The following is a 20,208-nucleotide window of genomic DNA, read 5'->3' as shown; positions in this document are numbered from 1 at the left end:
AGGCATGAGACTTGGTTGGGGACAGAGATCCAAACCATATCATTCCACCCATGGTCCCTCCCAGGTCTCATGTCCTTCTTACATTTTAAAACACAACCGTGCCTTCCCAACAGTCCCGCAAAGTCTTAACTCATCCCAGCATTAACTCAAAAGTCCAAGTCCAAAGTCTCACCTGAGATAAGGCAAGTCCCTTCTGCCTATGAACCTGCAAAATAAAAAACAAGTTAGTTACTTTCAAGATACATTGGGGGTGCAGACATTGGGTAAATGCTCACATTCTGAAAAGGAGAAATTGGCCAAAACAAAGGAGCTCCAAGCCCATGAAAGTCTAAAATCCAGCAGGGCAGTCATTAAGCCTTAAAGCTCCAAAATCATCTCCTTTGACTACAAGTCTCACATCCAGGGCACAGTGATGCAAGGGGTGGGCTCCTAAGGTCTTTGGAAGCTCTGCTCCTGTGGCTCTGCAGAGTAAAGCTCCTGCTTTCACAGGCTGGCATTGAGTGCCTGCAGCTTTTCCAAGCACATAGTGCAAGCTGTTGGTGGATCTATCATTCTGGGGTCTGGAGGGTGGTGACCCTCTTCTCACAGCTCCACTAAGCAGTGCCCCAGTGGGGACTTTGTATGGGGGCTCCAACCCCACATTTCCCCTCCACATTGCAGTAGTAGAGGTTCTCTATGATGGTTTTGTCCCTGCTTCAGACTTCTGCCTGAACATCCAGGCCTTACAATATATCCTCTGAAATTTAGGCAGAGACTTCCAAACCTCAACTCTTGTCTTCTGTGCACCCACAGGCCCAATACCACATGGAAGCCATCCCAAGGCTTGGGACTTGCAACCTCTGAAGCAATGACCTAAGTTGTATGCTGGCCCTTTTAGCCATGGTTGAAGCTGAAGTGGCTGGAATGCAGGGCACCATGTCTTAAGGTTACACAGGGCAACGGGGCCCTGGGCCTGGCCCACAAAACCAGGAAAAAATACAGTTTTTCCTTCCTAGGCCTCCAAATCTGTGATTCAAAGGCCTCTGAAATGGCCGGGAAGCATTTGCCTCACTGTCTTGGCTATGAACATTCAGCTCATTTTTACTTATGCAGCTTTCTGCAGCCTTGAGTTTCTCCCCAGAAAATGGGTTTTTCCTTTCTACTGCATGGTTGGGCTGCAAATTTTCCAAATGTTTATGCTCTGCTTGCCTTTTAAATATAAGTTCTAATTTCAGGTTATTTCTTTGTTTATGCAAATGAGTGTAGGCTTTTGGAAGCAGCCAGGTTACATCTTGAATGCTTTGCTGCTTAGGAATTTCTTCCACTAGAGACCCTAAATCATTTCTCTCAAGTTCACAGTTCCACAGATCTCTAGAGCAGGTGCACAATGCTGCCAGACTCTTTGCTAAAGCATAGCAAGAGTGACCTTTACTCCAGTTCCCGATAAGTTCCTCATCTCTATCTGAGATAACTTCAGCCTGGACTTCACTGTCCATATCACTATTAGCATTTTGGTCCAACTATTCAACAAGTCTATAGGAATTTCCAAACTTTCCTTCATCTCCCTGTCTTCTTCTAATCCCTCCAAACTGTTCCAACTTCTGCCCATTACCCAGTTCCAAAGTCACTTTCATATTTTCAGGTATATTTATAGGAATGCACTACTTCTCTAGTATTTCTGTAGAGAAATAAACTAATATAATTAGTTTATTTAAATTATACAATTATACAATTATAAACTAATATATATTAGTTTATATATAAATTGTATAAACTAATATAAATATAAATTGTATAAACTAATTATACAATTAGTTTATTAAACTAATACAATTTCCTGTATTAGTTTATTCTCACATTGATATATGGAATTACCTTAGACTAGGTAGTTTATAAAGAAAAGAGTTTTAATTGACTTACAGTTCCATAGGCTGTACAGGAGGCATGGCAGGGCAGGTTTCAGGAAACTTAGAAAAATTATGGCTCAAGAAAATTATAGCAGAAGGCACATCTTCACATGGCAACAGGAGAGAGAGAGAGAGAGCAAAGAGGAAGGTGCCACACACTTTACAACAACCATATCTCATGAGAATTCTACCACAAGAAGAGCAAGGGGGAAGTTCACCCCCATGATTCTATCACCTCCTACCTGGCCCCTCCTTTAATGCTGGGAATTACAATTCAGCATGAGATTTGGGTGGGGACACAGAGTCAAACCATATTACTGGCCAAATGATTTCCTTTGGGGATTCTGTAAACCTGAAGAACTCCTGAGTATTACAGAAGAGGGGAGAGAGGTAATCTAAGAGTATGATATTGAAGTTTATGCCTATCAAAAAGAAAAGATTCAAGCCAGTTCTGATTCAACTGGAAAAAAAACTCTTTATCTAGAGTTTATATTATTGAAGAGAAAGAGATAAATAAACTGGTGGTATCAGTGGAGGAAGCAAAGCAAAGTGGTTACGTTTATGGATTTTGGGGGTTGAAGGTCAGCCAGATCTGTCTGAAAATTTACTACCCAAATGATCTTGGGCAAGTTACATAGAGCCTCTACATCTAATTTTCTTCATCAACAGTAACCGAATTGTAGCCCTTCAGCATTTACTAGATGTTAGCTGCTGCTGCTGCTGCTGTTGTTGTTGTTGTTGTTGTTGTTTAAATTGAAGTATAATTGATTCTTAAACAATGTAAGGGTTACAGACACCAGCCTCCCAGGCAATTGAAAATTCACATATAACTTTTATATCCCCCCAAACTTAACTATTAATAGCTTACTGACAATTGGAAATCTTACCAATAACATAAATTCAATTAACACATATTATGTGTGATAAATATATTGTATACTGTATTCTTATAATAAAGTTAGCTGGATAAAAAAAAGGTTATTAAGAAAATCATAAGGCATGGTGGTTCTTGCCTGTAATCCCAGCACTTTAGAAGGCTAAGGCAGGAGGTTTGCTTGGAGTACAGAAGTTTGAGACCAGCCTGGGCAATGTAACGGGACCCCATCTCTAAAAAGAAAGTTTCTAAATAGCCAGGCATGGCAACACATGCTTTCAGTTCTAGATACTCAGGAGGCTGAGGTAATAATAGGATCACTTGAGGCCAGGAGTTCGAGGCTGCAGTGAACTGTGATCATGCTACTGCACTCCAGCCTGAGTGACAGAGGAAGAAACTGTCTCAAAAGAGAAGGGTGGGGGTGGGGGGGAGAGAGAGAGAAAAGAGAAGAGGAGAGGAGAGGAGAGAAGAGAAGGAAGGAAAGGAAGGAAAAAGGAAAGAGGAAAGAAAGAAAGAAAGAGAAAGAGAAAGAAAGAAAGAAAGGAAGAAAGAAGAAAGAAAGAGAAAGAAAGGAAGGAAGGAAAGAAGAAAGAAGAAAAAAGAAAGAAGAAAGAAAAAGAAAGAAAGTAAGAAAGAAAAGAAAGAAAAAGAAAGAAAGAAAGAAAATACTAAGAATGAAGAGAAAATATACTATTTATTAAGTGGAAATGGATCATAATAAAGGTCTTTGTCTTCATTGTGTTCACCTTGAGTGGGCTGAGGAGGAGAAAGAAGAGGAAGGATTGGACTATCTCAGGGGTGGCAGAGGCAGAAGAAAATCCACATGTAAGCGGACCTGTGCAGTTCAAACCCATGTTGTGCAAGGGTCAAATGTATATATTAATAGGGTTATATATTAATTCTGTCCGTAGGATCACAAGACTCCAAAAAGAAATATGTTTGAATTTCATCCTGCAGGATGAGTTTAATTACCCAGGTAAAAATGAGGGGAACAACATTCCAGATAGAGTGAACAACCTGGGTAAAGTCACAAAAGAGTTAAAGTACATAGTCCACCCAGGGATGAAAGAGGGTTTAAATACAATCATAATAAAAAGTCTGGGGAAAGAGGCAAAAATGATTATGAAAATGTAAAACAGGGCTATGGCGTAGCAGGCCACATAACTTGTAAGCGGTCAGGAGTCAACAAACATTCTAAACCAAGGAGGAGCAGGATCAAATATGTATTTTAGAAAAATGATTGTGGTGTCATGCAGAGACGAGACTGGAGGAATAAAAGTCAGTAGGATAGGGCATATAGAATAGAAACTACCTGACAAAAGTCAAACAAATACATACACCTAGAAAACCACAGGAAATCCTTGGCTTGGGAGGTAGAAAAACCAAGCAATATTTATCACTTTTTTTCTCCCTCTACTACATACGTATGCCCAGAAACACATGTATTCATGAACTGATTACATAACTTTTGCGCCTGTCTTTCCATTCATAAAATGGAGATAATAATAGGTTGTTGTAAGGACTGAATAGGTTGATCCATTAAAAGTGTGTAGCACATAGTAAGGGCTGTATAAACATTGTTGTTTTGTTGTTATCTTGCTCCTTCCTATTACACCATCCCTTTCCTTTTTTAGTTTAATTACTATCCCATTCCCATTGTCAACGATTTTTATATCACCAAAATTCCTATTGTAAGTTTTAGGCCTAAAGCGTTCAGAGAGTTCTACGATGTTGATTCAACTTAACACATTTTAAAAGCGTACCTCTTGTGTTAGGAGAATTTTCAGGTATGAAGGGGAAAGTCCACATATAAAAAGAATCATCCTCTCTTTTTGGCACTGAGGAAACTCACATTCCATTAAGAGGAGGATGAGAAGTACATAATGTAGTAAAACATAACGTGAGATAAAACAAAAGATAATGAGAGAAGTCACAACAAAATGCATGATGGGAAAGCATTTTTGCTGGAAGTCAGGAGACTCGTGCTCTAATTCAGGATTCAATACTTAATGGACAAATTTCCTGAAGCAAGTTGCTGAACCTTGGCTAAGCAGAGATATGATGGGTAGGCACTTCCATCTGGAATTAGATGGCGTGTATCACCATCTGACTCTACCATTTACTCACTGTGCACCTTTGGACAGGCTAGTTGACTTCTCTGTTCTTCTGTGGTTTAATCTATAAAATGAAGATGATGATAACACTATCCACTTCCTACAGCTGCTGTGTAGATCAAAGGAATTAAAATATGTAAAGTTATTAGAATACTACTTGCCACTAAGTATACTCCTTGAAATGACAGCTATTTTAAATATTTCTGAACCTCAGTATCTTTCAATGTAAAATAAAGATAATAATTACCTTTAACAATCTGTCTTATAAGATTGTTGTGAGATAATTTATATGAAAGTGCTTTGTCAATCATTGAGTATATAATATACAAATGTATAATGGTGTGTATAATATAATAATGAACACTAATACTAGTAGGTAACACATAATTCCTTCTCAGAGTATTCTTTAGCCATCTTACAGACGGAAATTTCACTTGGAGTCCTTCCTAAATGCACCAAAACTAAAATGAAACCCTTACTTTTATGTTGCTGGAATTCTAATCAACGAGAATTTGAGACAATGGGGAAAATAACAAATTGTTATTGAATTTATTGTTTAATAATCATTTGAATGGATTGTCTTAACAGATGAACCTGTAGGCATTGATGACCACATTTTAAAAATGATATTAGAGTAAATACAGAATATTCAGTCTTTTAAAAATGTTAACCACTTGGGATGTCTGTTGACATTTTGCAAAGCAAACCATAAATGTACTTAAACCGATGAGTAAAACATTAAAATTAAAAATCAGCCCATCTTTTCTCCGAGTACCTTTTTCAAATGGCACAGAGAACTTTACACAAGCTCCAGGCACCTCTATATTTAATTCCTAGGGGCAATGGTATTCATCAGTGCATTAAGCTGCCTGGTCAGGTACTGCTGAGTCAACCTCGTTCTGGGACTCTCCTTGCTTGTGAATGCAACATGCAGGCCTTGAGATGTCATTATTCCGACGTTATGATAAGGCACTCACTTATGCTGCTTTACAGGAGAAAGAACCAGAGTTTAAAAGCCATAGCCACCGATTTATATTATGCTACTGTAACACTCTTGAACAGAATCTCATTTTAAAAGACAGTGCCTGCAAGAGAAAATCTTCACTGGCTTAATCCATGATTATGAATTTGGTGGTCATTTGAAAGGCGTCTCTTCTTTTTTTTTTCTGTTATTTTGTTTTACCATCAATAGTTTAATTTTCATTAGAAATCACAGTCTTGGTACTAAGTCAGCACCAATTTATTTGTAGCACAAAGCGCAAAGGTGATCTTCTTTTTTTTTGTTTGCTTGTTGTTTGTTTTTTTTTTTTTTTTTTTTGAGACGGAGTCTCACTCTGTTGCCCAGGCTGAAGTGCAGTGGCACAATTTCAGCTCACTGCAAGCTCTGCCTCCCAGGTTCAGGCCATTCTCCTGCCTCAGCCTCCCAAGTAGCTGGGATTACTGGTGCCCACCACCACACCTGGTTAATTTTTTTGTATTTTTAGTAGAGACAGGGTTTCACCATGTTAGCCAGGATGGTCTCAATCTCCTGACCTTGTGATCTGCTCGCCTCAGCCTCCCAAAGTGCTGGGATTACAGGCGTGAGCCACTGTGCCCGGACAGTGATTTTCTTTTAATGGAAGAACTACTGTTAAGTCACTGGACTGATGAGCTTTACAGGGCCAACACTTCTTAGCTTGGACATGTTTACTAAACAAGTTAAGAATGCATGCTCTAAATTACCTTGTTTGAATAGGGGCTGTAAATTAGGTTATTGTGAGGAAATGACCACTTTCTCAAAATCTTCAAAGTGCACCAGGAAACATGAAGCTTGGGTGTGTTATAATTAATTGGGAAAATGGTGGATGCCTTAATCATTGCAATTTGGCATGACTAATGAAAGAGTTCTATCACAGCAAAGTCTAGGGTTCATAAAGAGCTTCTTGCCGGGGGAATCTTAAATCATAAATAGCAACATGTTTAGTCCTCTGCCCTTTTATAAGAGATAAAATTGTGGTACAAATAAAGTAGGCTTTTTTCCAAGGTGGCACAGAACTTAACAAAGTGAAAATGTGGCATTTACATCCCTTGATTTATAACCTTTATAACGTTTACTTAAGAATGTATCCAAAGGAAATTCCTATTGTTTATTTTACCATTTGTTTAGTTGAATTGTTAATTAAAATTTTTTCCAGTATCATTTGCCAGAGGGTGATGCTGATTATAAGAAGTAAAACTAGGGATGACATGCAGTCTCACATGTAGCAACTGGATACAATTTTAAGTTCAAAACACAGCCTATTCTAGCAAGAAGACTAGGATTAGACAATAGCACCCCTTGCATCCCAATACTGCCATCAGTCTTTACAGTTGGGATTGTCCTTTCTTGACTCTGAACCACACCCAAAAGGTCATCAATCTGTGAATGTTTATTTACACTTCTCCTTACCATCTTGCACGTTATTGACTCTTACGGCTGCCTTTGAAAGAGAGCTTTCAAATAGCCATGAGGAACTAGAGGTTTTTTAAATAGATAAATAAATAAATAAATAAGGCTCCAAATATCAACAAACAGTTGATATTTGACTTTGGAATTCAAGGGATACATTAATAAGTGCTTATGTACCCACAGGCTTCCTTACTCTGTGCCTGAACTCAGCACCCAATCTATGTACCCCAGCTATCAGCTTTTCAGGGTCCTGATGAGAAACAAACAAGAGGAAATCAAGCACTTGAGTGTTGACAGTACAGTCCAGAATCTGGAATTACTGTGACTCCTTACAAGTGTTCAGAACTCCTTAACTGGTTATGTGAATTTGTCATCCTCTATCAAATGTATGGGGATACTGCCTGCAAGTAAACCTCCACTCAGACCTCAGAAAGCAAAGGTCAATCTTTCAAGGAGAATTTAGGAAATATTTAGAAACAAAGAATAATTCCACACTAGGAAATTCATAGGTGCTCAAACAGTAAGAAATTTAAATCCTCCACTACATATATGTAAGTTCACACATGCTGGTCATCAACTGGCATCTTTAGTGAGTCTCTTCTATTGAACTCACTGCAAGTAAGTAAGCTGAAGGGCAATTTCTGAAATACTGTGAACATGTGTGTTTTTCTATATAGTTGGCTGGGTAGGTTTTTACCTAGCTCTACACAGTATTTAACACCAGATTATAGATTAGCCTCTCAGGGGAAATAACGGTACATACTTATTATATGTAATATAAAAGCCATTCACAGAAGATCCCCATTATACATGACAGCAATGAACCCAGTCCCTGGAATTAAGAAACTGTACATCAGGGCTGGGCGCGGTGGCTCACACCTGTAATCCCAGCACTTTGGGAGGCTGAGGCGGGCAGATCACAAGGTCAGGAGATCGAGACCATCCTGGCTAACATGGTGAAACCCCGTCTCTACTAAAAATACAAAAAATTAGCCGGGCTTAGTGGCAGGCACCTGTAGTCCCAGCTACTCAGGAGGCTGAGGCAGGAGAATGGCGTGAACCCAGGAGGCAGAACTTGCAGTGAGCCAAGATCGCGCCAGTGCACTCCAGCCTGGGCGACAGAGCGAGACTCCATCTCAAAAAAAAAAAAAAAACTGTACATCAGAAACAACTCAAATGGCCTTCAACAACTTTTAAAAGGATAAACCATCTGTGGTACGTTCATGCAATGAAATACTACTCAGCAATCAAAAAGAGCAAACTGTTGATACACCCAACAACACAGATGAAGATCAAATCCATTATGCTAGTAAAAAGAAGCCACACAGAAGAAAGCTACATACTGTATGATTCTATTTATATGACATTCTGTAAAAGGCAAAACTACAGGAATGGAAAACAGATCAGTGGTTTCCAGGGTTACAGGATATTGGAAGGGATTGACTGCAAAGGGCAGCACAAAGAAGTTTTGGGGGATGATGAAATTCTGTTTCTTGCTTGTGGTCGTGATTACATTACACATTGGTAAAACTCAAATAATTTATATCCCTGAAAAAGTGAATCGTACTGTATTTAAACTAAATATCAAAAGTTCAAAAGCTTCACATAGTTTATATTTCTCATTCTCATGTATTCAAGAAGAAGAATTGTCTTTCAAATATTCCTACTAAACTCCTGCTTATCGCTTTCAAGAACTTAGCTTCAAAGTTAGCTCTTCTGTAAAGCCTTCCCATACCTCTCTATGTTCTGGCTTCTTTCTAAGATTTTTTTAAGGAAATAAACATTACTCATATAGCCAATATCCATGTGGATAAAGGCTCCTTCTCTTCCAGAGGTCTCCCCCATGCTGGAGTTCGCGCGCATTCTTCCCCAACATGCTTTTATACTTTTATTACATAGTTACGTACCAACAAATTGTTATGGGAAGGATAATTTTACGTTAATAGATATTAATATTGCATCAATATCACATTTTTTTTGAGACGGAGTCTTGCTCTGTTGCCCCGGCTAGAATGCAGCGATCTCGGCTAACTGCAACCTCCGCCTCCAGGGTTCAAGCAATTCTCCTGCCTCAGCCTCCCGAGTAACTGGGATTATAGGCGCCTGCCACCGCCCCTGGCTAACTTTTGTACTTTTAGTAGAGACGGGTTTCACCATCTTGGCCAGGCTGGTCTCGAATTCCTGACCTCATAATCCACCCTCCTCGGCCTCCCAAAGTGCTGGGATTACAGGCGTGAGTCACCGCGCCCGGCCAATATCACATGTATTCTTTTGCAATTTGCTTTTTTTCATCCAACATTGCTTTTAAGATAGTCAATTCATAAAGAGTATTTCACTGTAGGGATATGCTAATACATTAATTCACTGCACTTTTGACAGATATTTAAGCTGTTTCCATGCTCCATGTTACACTGTGCCATATTTATCTGTTATTATATCTCTTCTTCTTGCAAGACAATGAGCAATTCCAGAACAGAAAGCATCCAGAATTCCTATCCCTTTCCCTAATTTCCGGTACACCTGCAAATCACTGCCTGCGTAATGTGTTTCGCATGGAAAAAGATGCTGTGTACCTGGCACACAATAAGCACCACTCCATAAAAATGTGTTGAAAGAATAAAAGCTGACAAAATGTTATTTTAAATCTTGCGGTCTCTACTCACTTCTCTGCGGTGTAAGATTTAAGGGGGAACTGACTCAATTCTCACTAAAAAGTCCCTTAGTATTCCAGTGTGGACGTAGAGAGATCTATGAAACAAGGTCACTTCACAATTCTCTTGCTTTCGCGTTAGAGGATCTCAAAGCACTACACAAACCGCGATTTTCTCCAGTGATTTTTCCTCTCAATGTGCCTCAAGGTCAGTTCAGAGCAGTATTCAAAGCTTGAATACTCTTCACCAGCAGCTGTAAAGGGCCGGAAAACCAGAGTCTGGATGTAAATAATAGTAACAAACTATTCCCGGATCTTGTTTTTTTTTTTTCTTTTCATGGGTCCCCATTTGCGCTCTTAGTCGGCTTACCCGTCCTGTTCCAGGAGCCGACAGGGAACAGCCCACCTGGAGCAGGTCTTGGGCCACCACTCGCCCCGCCCCCCGTCTCCACTCCTCACTCGCTCTCCCCGCTCCTATTAAGCAGCTAACGCTGGGTGATCTCCTCTCCAGTTCTTCGTGGTTTCATTGTAGCCTTGATATACAAGACAAATGCACACTTTACTCTGGGCTTAAAAAACCATCTATCATCATCCTTTGGGCATGACAAATACATTGTGTGTTTCAGAGAAATTAATCTGGTATTTAGGGGGAGAAAGGCATTTCCAACCAGTCTCCGTGCAGAACCTTCCCGCAAACCCTGTAGCGGCATTTTTCGACACTTTTCTCCTCCTTTCGGCAAGTCTCAAACTTGACCTTCGAGAGGATTTTAAGGGTAGAGCCTTCCTCCCTTTCCCTCGTCTGCTCCAAGAGCGCACGTAGGCCTTCTTCTGGGAAACAGCTGCTCAGGACCAGAGCTCGGAGAACTGCACTTCCAGGAGCGCGGGCGCGGCCGGGGAAAAGGGAGGAGGCGGCAGGAGGGGGCAGGAGGTGGAGGGAGGAGGAGGATCGGTCTGAATATGCATGAGGCACCCAGCACTGCCCTCTTCCCCGGCAGCTGCTCGGGCGGGGGCGAAGGAGGGAAGGGGAGGGGAGGGAAGGAAATGAGGCTGGGGCGGGGTGGCCAGAGCAGCCGCAGAGGCTGACGCGGGTTTGGAGAACGGAAGAGATGATTTGCATGGCGCCTGGTGATTGGCTGATGGCCGGGGGCTGGGTCTGAGAGGCGGCCCCTGAATGGTTTAACGGAGGAAATTACAAGATTCATTCGGCTAAAGAAAGCCGGGGCGGGCCTGGTCGGCGCAATATGCAGCCTGTCCGCAAGGGGGCGCGATGGCCTATCTTTGTTCCGGTTAAAGGCTCCTTTTCCCTCCTCCCCCGCCCCCGCCCCCGCCCCCACCCCCCACACACAGACACACACGCAGAAAGTGCAGAGAAACCCTGTGATCCAGTCAACTGGCTCTGCCCCGTCTATTAAGAAAGATGAACACTCCTTTCTCTTCCATCTCCTTCATGGGAGACCACTTTTCATTTCAGATTATCACATCAATAAATATTCTTCGAGGAATAAAAAAGGCACTTTGCCAAAAGATAAGAGAATATATAAGAAATATCTGGATTGTGGAGAAAGACAATACATGAAGGCAGGAGAATAGGCACATATATGTAAATATGCACATAATCACCTCCGAGAACGCAAAGCACGGGAGGTAGAGACAAACAGAACACCTGGAGAGAACACATATCGCTCACAAGGTTCTCACAGGCTGTGCACGCTCTTCCACACACCGAGGCACACACCCACTGACCGGCACGCAGTCTCCCCCTCCACACACACACACACACACACACACACACACACAGAGAGAGAGAGAGAGAGAGAGACGGACCTCAGAAAAGGCATCCAAATGAATTCACACTCAGTGGAAAGACTGCCGAGAAAATACTAGAGAAGAATTAAAATGGTTCATCCCCTCCCCCTCCAAAAAAAAATACTCAAGCGAGATGACTCTATTTGCATAATACTAATATACGCAGGACGCAGACACGGGCAAGAAAAAAAAAGGCTCCATTTGATGCACACCAGAGAATGGGTGTATACACACACACACACAAACACGCACACACACGCACGCGCGCCTGCGGGCGGGACACACCCACAGCCTATGTCCTCCGCCCACGGGCACGGGCAGAGCACCGATGCCATCAATAGCGCTCAGTACAGTTGTCCAGAAAACACCAATGCGAGAAAAACGAAAGAAACCCACCCTATTCAGCCAAGGAAGCACCACTGGGGAACCTAGGTTTTCTAAACACACACGCATACACAACAGGCACACACACACACCCTTGTTAAACAAGAGAGTTGAGTTCAAAGATATAATAGATGCACAATGGATAACTGAGTGCTGGAGAATGTCATCCGCTTAAACAATACTTTGAAATTGTTTCAGCCTGAAGACAGCTTTCTGGGTTGCTCCCTGAAAAATCATACCTAAGAAAAATAAAATCTTCTCATTGATCCTGCTTTCCTTTTACTTTCTTTTTTCTTCTTTTCTTTTTATTTTTCAATGACCGAATAGAGGGAGAATTCCCTTTCCTCCAAAGGAGGGTAGCCCTGTTTTTGTTTTTCGAGTCCATGAGCTTACTGTTCATTTCCTAGTGAAGAAGGTGCCAGGGAGCGGTCCTCGGCAGCCTCCCAGCCAGACAGCGCCACAAAAAGGCATTATTACACATCCCAAATAACAAGGGTTGTCTATATATTTACAAATCTGTTCAAACATTTAACCTTTTAACTTGCTAAATATCCCCCTCTTCTCTTTCTTGCGCTCTCGGCTCTCCCCCCTTTCTGCTTTCTCCTCCTTTTCCTTTCTCTTTCTAAAAGAGCTAGGGATGGGAAGCGCCTTTTCTTGAGTCTAAAATGAGTACAGGGACTCTGGGCTGTACCTGACCCTTTTTGAATGCCAATTTCGTTTTCAGGCAATTGCCTCTTTGCCAGCCAAAAGATCGGGATTGGATCACCAGGGCTACCTTTTTAAAGTAGAAGCTTCTATGTTGCCTTTCAGTTTTTAAACAGCCGCGGAAAAGCATCCACTAAATCGGAGGGATTTTCCAGACCTTTTAAAAGTTTCCAGTACCCCCAATCCGTGATGTTTCCTTCCGCGTTGCACCTCCTGCCCGTCAAGTGACTAGTAGAGGGTATCTTCTAAAGACAGCCAGAAAGTTTCGACAGTGTTTGGCGACCCAGCCAAGGCCGGGGTGACGCACACTCCTACTGCAGGGGCCAATTTGGAATTCCATCTTTTAGCATTTCTTACTGCCCAATCTTTTCTTATGAGACTAATAACCTCATTCTCAGGGCCAATGTAAAATGTGAAACTATAGAGCATATGGGCCTTTAATGCAGCAGAAGAGTTAGATTCCTCAAAAATTGGGGCATTCTTACTTTGCTGCACGAAGAGAAAAGGAAACTTGTGCCTGGGCATGGTGGAAAGGCGCAGGCGGCGGGCTACCGACCCGGGCGGTGCCAACGCCCTACTCTGCAGCCAGGTGCCCTGGGTGGGCTTCCATTCAAAGAACCCACAAACACCCTTATCCCAGGATCTTCACTCTTCGCCCAGGACTCTACTGTGAAGAAATTTAAAGTGGCCTGGAGGGGCTTCCCCCTGCCATTCTGAGTTTCCTTTTCTAAAATAAAAGAATTGCAAGAAAAATCCATTGCCTTTGAAGTTGAAACAGAAAGGGTGACTTCTTGTTGGCACATTTTCTCTGGCCTAGAACAATGACTTTATTTATGTATTTGTTTGTTTGTTTCTGGGTAGTGGAAAAAATGAAACTGCAATTTAGCGAGACATCATGCGTGTCTCGGATTTGTTCAGGTGTCCATAATATTTCAGCCTCTACCAGCTTTAGATGAGTGTTAGTCTCTGAGGTGCCCCACCCCGGATCGGCCCGAAAGCACCCGAGAAAACCCAGCCCTCACCTTGGAAGCTTGCCTTCAGCAAACTCCAGTTGGGGTTACACCTCTCGGTGGTACAATAGCCTGGAGCCCATGGGTATCCGCCAGTCGCTGACTTTGAAATGAGCCGGTCTGCGAGGTAATAACGACCTTTGCTCGCGGCTGTCAGGGCTGGCACGCCGCACCAAGGGCACTCAGGGCCGGCCAAGCCTTGAACAAGGGGAAGGGGGATATGGATAACGTATACGTTTTAAAGAGGTTTACTGAAAACTTTTACAGATCCCACATAAGAGATGGAAGGAAGGCTAAGTGAGTTTAAAAAAAAAAAAGAAGTGTGTTTACTCTTTGTACCATGACAGATCCGGGAGGAAAAACGGTGGCACTAGATTATTATGCGGTGCTTTCTGTAAAATGCCATCAATTTGCATGCTCGTGTGATGGTCAGGACATTTCCCCCTATTGCACAAACCCCTTATGGAAACTGCAGGCAGTTTAAGAGTTTTCCTGTTCTTCCTGATCAGAAAAGATATTCATCCAGAGACATTATCTAAATCTGCAAAAGAATGAAGGCTGCTTGTCATTCGTCCTTCGTCTCCAGTAATGTGTGCCACCCAATTAGAAGCAATTTGAGCAATCAAGGCCGTTATGGGAGAAGCGGGTGTTAAAAATAGGTTTTCTATAGCCTGAGAACTCTAATTCGGAAGAAAATCTAAAATTACATATGTATCATTTCTTTATATAAAATAAATATATAATCTGAGTGTCTCCTGTTAGCTCTTATTTTTTCCTCCATGGTCCCTCCCCTATTGCCTGCCTTCCTTTTGGGAATTCATAACAAAAGTCAAGAGTAAAGCTCAGATGAAAAGGGAGTAGGGACCCTAAAAAAGTCTTTCTGAGACCTAACGAGAGGCTCTGGAAGGGGCTTGGCCCAATCTTTCCGGGGCTCCCGGCTGCCGTAGCGTCCCTGATAGTGATTGTTGTCTGACTTTCATCCGCGGTGGGCGGAAAAGTCCCAAAAGTAGTGTCCCGAGATGGAGGGACCCTCATCCCTGGAGTCGAGTAGTATGATCCCGGGACCCCGGGGGTCAGGGATAGTGGGCTGAGAAGCTGGACTGTGGGTCACTGGAGGCAAGTCAGAACAGCTGCTGACACGCGCGTTCATCTTGGGGGGTTAAGGGATGCAGAAAAAGAGCTAAGAGGATGTGTTGGGAGTAAGTGGGTAAGTAAAACATGTTTCCAAGCAGAACAGGAGAGTAAAAAATTTTAAAAAGCAAAGCAAAACAAAGCATAGACTCCGTGCAATGTCCTCTAGCAGCAGCAACGTGCTCAGGGTGTCACATCTTACTCATGTCCCGCATTCCCAAGGGGTGAGCGCAGAGTAGATCCAGGTAGGGACCTGGTGCCCAAGTGCACCAGTGGCGGACTCTGGCGCCTCTTATTTACATTAAACCGGTCCCTCAGCATTCCGTTTTAAGAGGCGTCTTTATTCTCTCCAGCTCTCAGAAGAGAGTTGAAGAGAGCGGGTCGGGAAACCAACAAGAGCAAAGTTGGCAGAACTTCTAGAAGTGCAGAGCCAGCGCTTGCTCTTCTTGCAGGCCCCAGAGTTGGAACCCACTCCTGATCATTTGATGCCTTTGGCCAGCTGGGTCAAAGTTATCTGGAAATGAATGGTGTTCAAAGTTAAACACCTAAAACCTGAACCCTGAAAGCCCTGGAGGGCAGGAGGGGCGGAGAGGAGTCGTTCACTATACTAAGCCGAGCTCTGGGCCCAGAGCAACAAGAGTCGCTGAGGCAGGCAGGAAGTACCCCCCTGCACACCACGAGCGGACACCAGCCGTCTCTAGCAAGCTGGCAACCTCCGGAGTGGGAATTAATCACCTGGCAATAACTCCCTTTCAAAACCCAGTGTTCTGGACGGAGTTTAAGTCAAAACAATTTTCCCTTCCCAGAGTTTCTAAGGGTCCAGGATGAGTGTGGAAGTGGGAACGAATCTTGTCGCAGATGTGCCACTGTTGTTCCAAAACAATAGCGGTTCCAGAGGAGGCAGCAATGCCTCAACAGGACAAACTGAGGATCCGCATTTGCGTTTCTCAGAGTGTGAGTCACAGACCAACTGTCAGGCAAATGCTGGGGCCCCATCACCTCCAGGTGATCCTTTACAGAAGTTTCTGGTACATGGCTACAATAATATTGCAATATTAAAATCCTTTCTAATAGCACCTAATTTATTTCCTATTTATTCTGCTTGCTTGTATGTGGTTTATGAACTGAAACCACCTGATTGTTAACAAATGTATCGATTTAACAATTCAAAAAGTATTTCCATTTTCAAATACTTTTCCCTTGAAAGTAATGTTAACATTTCTTGAACTTAAAACTTCATGAAAATTGCTTCCAAAATTTTTTGTAAATGTAAATATACTGTATTTTTACACAATTGAGTTAGAAATAGCTGGTATTTTAAAAATATAGACATATTAATGGGCATTTCTTAATTTAATTCCTCCTTTTACTTCATAATGTCCCAATATGTTGAAGCAGAAATCAGAATAGATAGTATTGACAAGAAATGTATCCTTTAAAAGTCAAATTTGTCCTTTAAATTGGCTTTTCTCATAAAGCAGCTCTAAAGTTTAGTATATGTGTATAAATTTATGCATACAACATAATATAGTCTTTTCTCTGCTATTAACTAGCCGGGGAAATTCAAGTCTTTTATTCTTAGTATGTCACAGCTTTTTTAATTTGAGATATCTAACTAAATAATCTCCAATTCAAAAATTGTAGAGTTTTTGAAATATTTTACTTTAATGTATTCTGCAGTTATATAAAAATAACAAGGCAATAATAATATCAAAATTAAAATTTCCCCGGAATATTTTACATAATTAGAACCAATAATACTCTGTGTTTTCACTGTCTACAAAGACTTCCTAACCTGATCCATCACTCCTAATAGTGTAAGAGTCCATTAATATACAGTAAGGATGAAAAAGAATTGTGTATCTTTATGCATATATCTTTACTTTTATGTAAAGGAGGTCATATCTTTCACTGGATACCCAGTGAAATTCATGATTCAAAAAAGAACCATTGATCTACACTTGAAGCCTTCATAAGTGAGAACACAACCACCACCACAGCAATCATTGCATTTACATTTTGGATATAAGTAATAATTTTTCTAGACATCCTGGAATGTAAAATGTTGGAAAGATCAGTAAGCTAAAAATGAAGAGATTTTTAACTCTGGGTCTTCCTCTAAATGTCTAGTGACTTTAAATGAGATGCCGTATTCTGCTGGGGCCTAATTTATCCATACAATTAAGAAATTGAATCAGATGAGCTCCCCAAGTCCATCTAGTCTTACAAGTCCATAAAGTTCTGGACACTGTGCAGAGTAACTGGATCTGTCATTATTCAGTGTTTTTCAAAGCAAACATCACAATTTAGGCATAAGACTATGCCAGAAGCTTTACTTCTTTGTGATCTTTTTTGCACCTTACTGTAGCTCTTCCTTTGCATGGATGAAATGATTAGTTCTTAAAGTAATTTAAAGGTATCAAACGAGATGTAAAGTTCTCCACTGGTACTGCTTGTCGTTGTAGGAAATGATGTTTTCAGAAATGTTGTTATCTATAAGAATTTCATGCCCCTAAAACAAGCTTAAATTTTCCTTCGGCTATTGAAGTTGGTAAATTAATACCTTTGATAATTTTATAACTTTCTATGGAAGACAGCTGGTTCATTTCAGTGGTTATAAGAATCAAGAACTACAAAAATATATACTCTCTGATAGTATTGTTGAAGCTTTTTCTCCAGTAACAAAGAATCTTTGCTCAATTCTTCACCCCTTGGCCCCGATCTCACCTCTATTCCCAATATGCAGTCCTCACCTAGACCCATTCTTCCAGGCTGATGCTGAGTTTATTTACTCTAAGCAATATTTTCAGGGATCAACATCAGCAGATTACTACAATGAACATTTTTTTTTTAGTTCAGCCTCAGGTCTATGAAATTAATTTCCATTTTGATAATCACAAGACTTTCCTTGGAAATATCAGTGACTGCACAAGCCATAGGCAGATCAAGTGTAGATGCTCCATCATCTGAATAGGGTTGGGTTATGTTTTCAATTGGGACAAGGTATTAAGTGATTAAACTGTGCCAGAGGACACAGTACTTTTATCAAGCCCTTTTCTATCCAAGCAGGCACAAGGATAGTCAATCCCCGGCCCTGAAAGTCTACAAGGAAAACTTGGAATGCTTCAGAAAATCGTGTTTATAATTAAAGCACTGGCATTTTTCTTCTCATTACAGAATAAAGGCTGAATACAATTTTTGAAACTTTACCTTTTTTTAATTTCAATAAGCTGCTTAAGATCCTCTTGCATTCATTGACAGGATTTTTGGCCCATTCTGCTATTCTAGTCCACAACCATTTAAGTGTTAAATGTTAGCAGATTACAAGTGACTAACAGTGGAATATTCGGAATTCTATACGCCATTATTTTAATTCCTACCACAGCTAGCATTCACACAAGATAGAAGTTCAAAAACCAGTTTGGGCACTACATCTTCTTGTAGATATAGTTAGAACACTGATGTGTCATCACCTTATTCCTCTCAGCATACCTGGCACGTGTCTGAGAGAATGAGTTAATTAAATGAATGAATAAATATGCAAGGTACCCAATGTCTATTTGACTATTTAGACCTGTGGAAGAAGTGGCAGCTTTTTAGTGATTACTAGCGTGGGTTCTATATTATAAATGTTCTTAAATAAAAATATAAAATGAACACAATAAGACACTAAGTATATGTCATAAATCTGAAATAAAATTGCTAAGCACTCCATTATCATAAAATTCTTTTTAGAAGTCTTCCAAGAGAGAGAAATTGGGGCAAGTAAAATCAAGCTTACTAGGAAGGCCAGAAGGTTACATTGTCATGCACTGTTCTTAGTGCTTTGTGTGGATTATCTCATTCAATCCCCCCAGAAAAACCATCTGAGGCATGGACAATAATGACCATTTTACAGGTAAGGACAACGGGGCTTAGAGAGGTCAACCCACTGCTTAGCATCATATGATATTGATGACTGGCATTCTAGAGTCAAGGTTTAAATGGAGGCAATCTGGTTACAGAAACAAAACTCCTAGCGATTAGGTGGTACTTCACACAGAAGAGTGTTAAATTAATGCTCATATAACTTGTGGAAAGAAGTATAGGAACACAAAATTAAAGAAAATTTCAGAAAATTAGCAGGTGCTTCCGAGAATCCAAAGACTATGCCTATATCACTAGTGGAAACAGAAAGAAAAGAAAAGGCAGCGTGACATGGATTATAGCATCAGCTGAGCTGGGTTCACTGTCTTAACTCCCCATTTATCCACTATAAGACCTGGGACAAGTTACCTAACCTCTCTGAGTTAATTTTTCTGAGTCACTTCTTTAACCATACATTGGCAGTAAAAATACTAACCCCTTGGAATTTTAATGATTAAATATAATGGATGCAAAGTAACATGTATAATAAGCACATGATAAATATAAGTTATTATTGTGTGGGATGTAGATTACAGGACTGAATTCTATCCTAATTGTTGTCTGAGGCAGCGTTGGCTTTATTTTGAAAATTGAAATGCCAGTATTCAGTTAGGTTATACTTCCCCTAGTTGCTTCCACAACATCCTACTTCTGTTTTTCCCATCCTTATATTTTCAGAGAATTTTCTGTTACAGTTAATATGAAACAAAACAGTTATGTTCCTTTGTATTTCAGAGGTGAACTTGCACACAATGTCCCTGTCCTCATGAAAGTACTTTCTTGAAGGTATAAAGAATGTCACATCTGGAGGAGGCCTGGAAAAAGAGGAAGACTACTATACTTGTATGAGAGAGCTTGAAATGAGAGTGAACAGAATTTTTAATCTGGTCATTAATTTTTCAGTAAGAGGAGTTCTCTCTGTCCATAATGATTTATATTTACTTAATATTTTTAATTTTTATCAAAGTAAAGCATATACATGATTTTTAAAATAGTACAGAATGATTTACAATGAAAAGCTACAGTCTTTTGCCCCAATTTTCTCCACCTCCATTACAGCTCCTCATTTTAAAAATCAGCTTTAATGTTTTTAACTGTCTCTGATTTTTCTTCTGCTGCTGATTACCACCATATTGGTAAATAATATATTTACACATCTAGTTTTTGGTTTATCAATTTTGGACATGATCACAAACTTCTGCCATAAAAAACGCAGACATAGTTTACCCTTACCACTTTCCACACCATTTCCCAATATAGTTACATCACTATTTTTCTTTCCTATATTGTTTGTCTTTTTAATTTTAATTAATA

The 20,208-nt window shown here is 40.7% G+C and overlaps 1 long non-coding RNA gene across 2 annotated transcripts in view; it reads right to left on the bottom strand.

The window, feature by feature from the left end:
• Window positions 1-13,101, bottom strand: part of LOC129397751 (uncharacterized) — a 281,104-nt gene extending 268,003 nt beyond the window's left edge. Inside the window, exons 1-2 of one of the 2 annotated variants that reach the window (XR_010112186.1) lie at window positions 13,005-13,101; window positions 173-205 (exon numbers count right to left, since the gene is read on the bottom strand). This is a non-coding gene — a long non-coding RNA (uncharacterized LOC129397751). The remainder of the gene's footprint in view (window positions 1-172; window positions 206-13,004) is intronic. The other variant, XR_008625347.2, reaches the window with a different exon arrangement.
• Between the last annotated feature and the right edge of the window lie 7,107 nt (window positions 13,102-20,208).

This window comes from Pan paniscus, chromosome 4 (assembly GCF_029289425.2).
Source record: "Pan paniscus chromosome 4, NHGRI_mPanPan1-v2.0_pri, whole genome shotgun sequence".
NCBI classification, from domain to species: domain Eukaryota; kingdom Metazoa; phylum Chordata; class Mammalia; order Primates; family Hominidae; genus Pan; species Pan paniscus.
The sequence above is the reverse complement of the archived record's forward strand: the minus strand, read 5'-3'. Positions and strand labels throughout refer to the sequence as shown.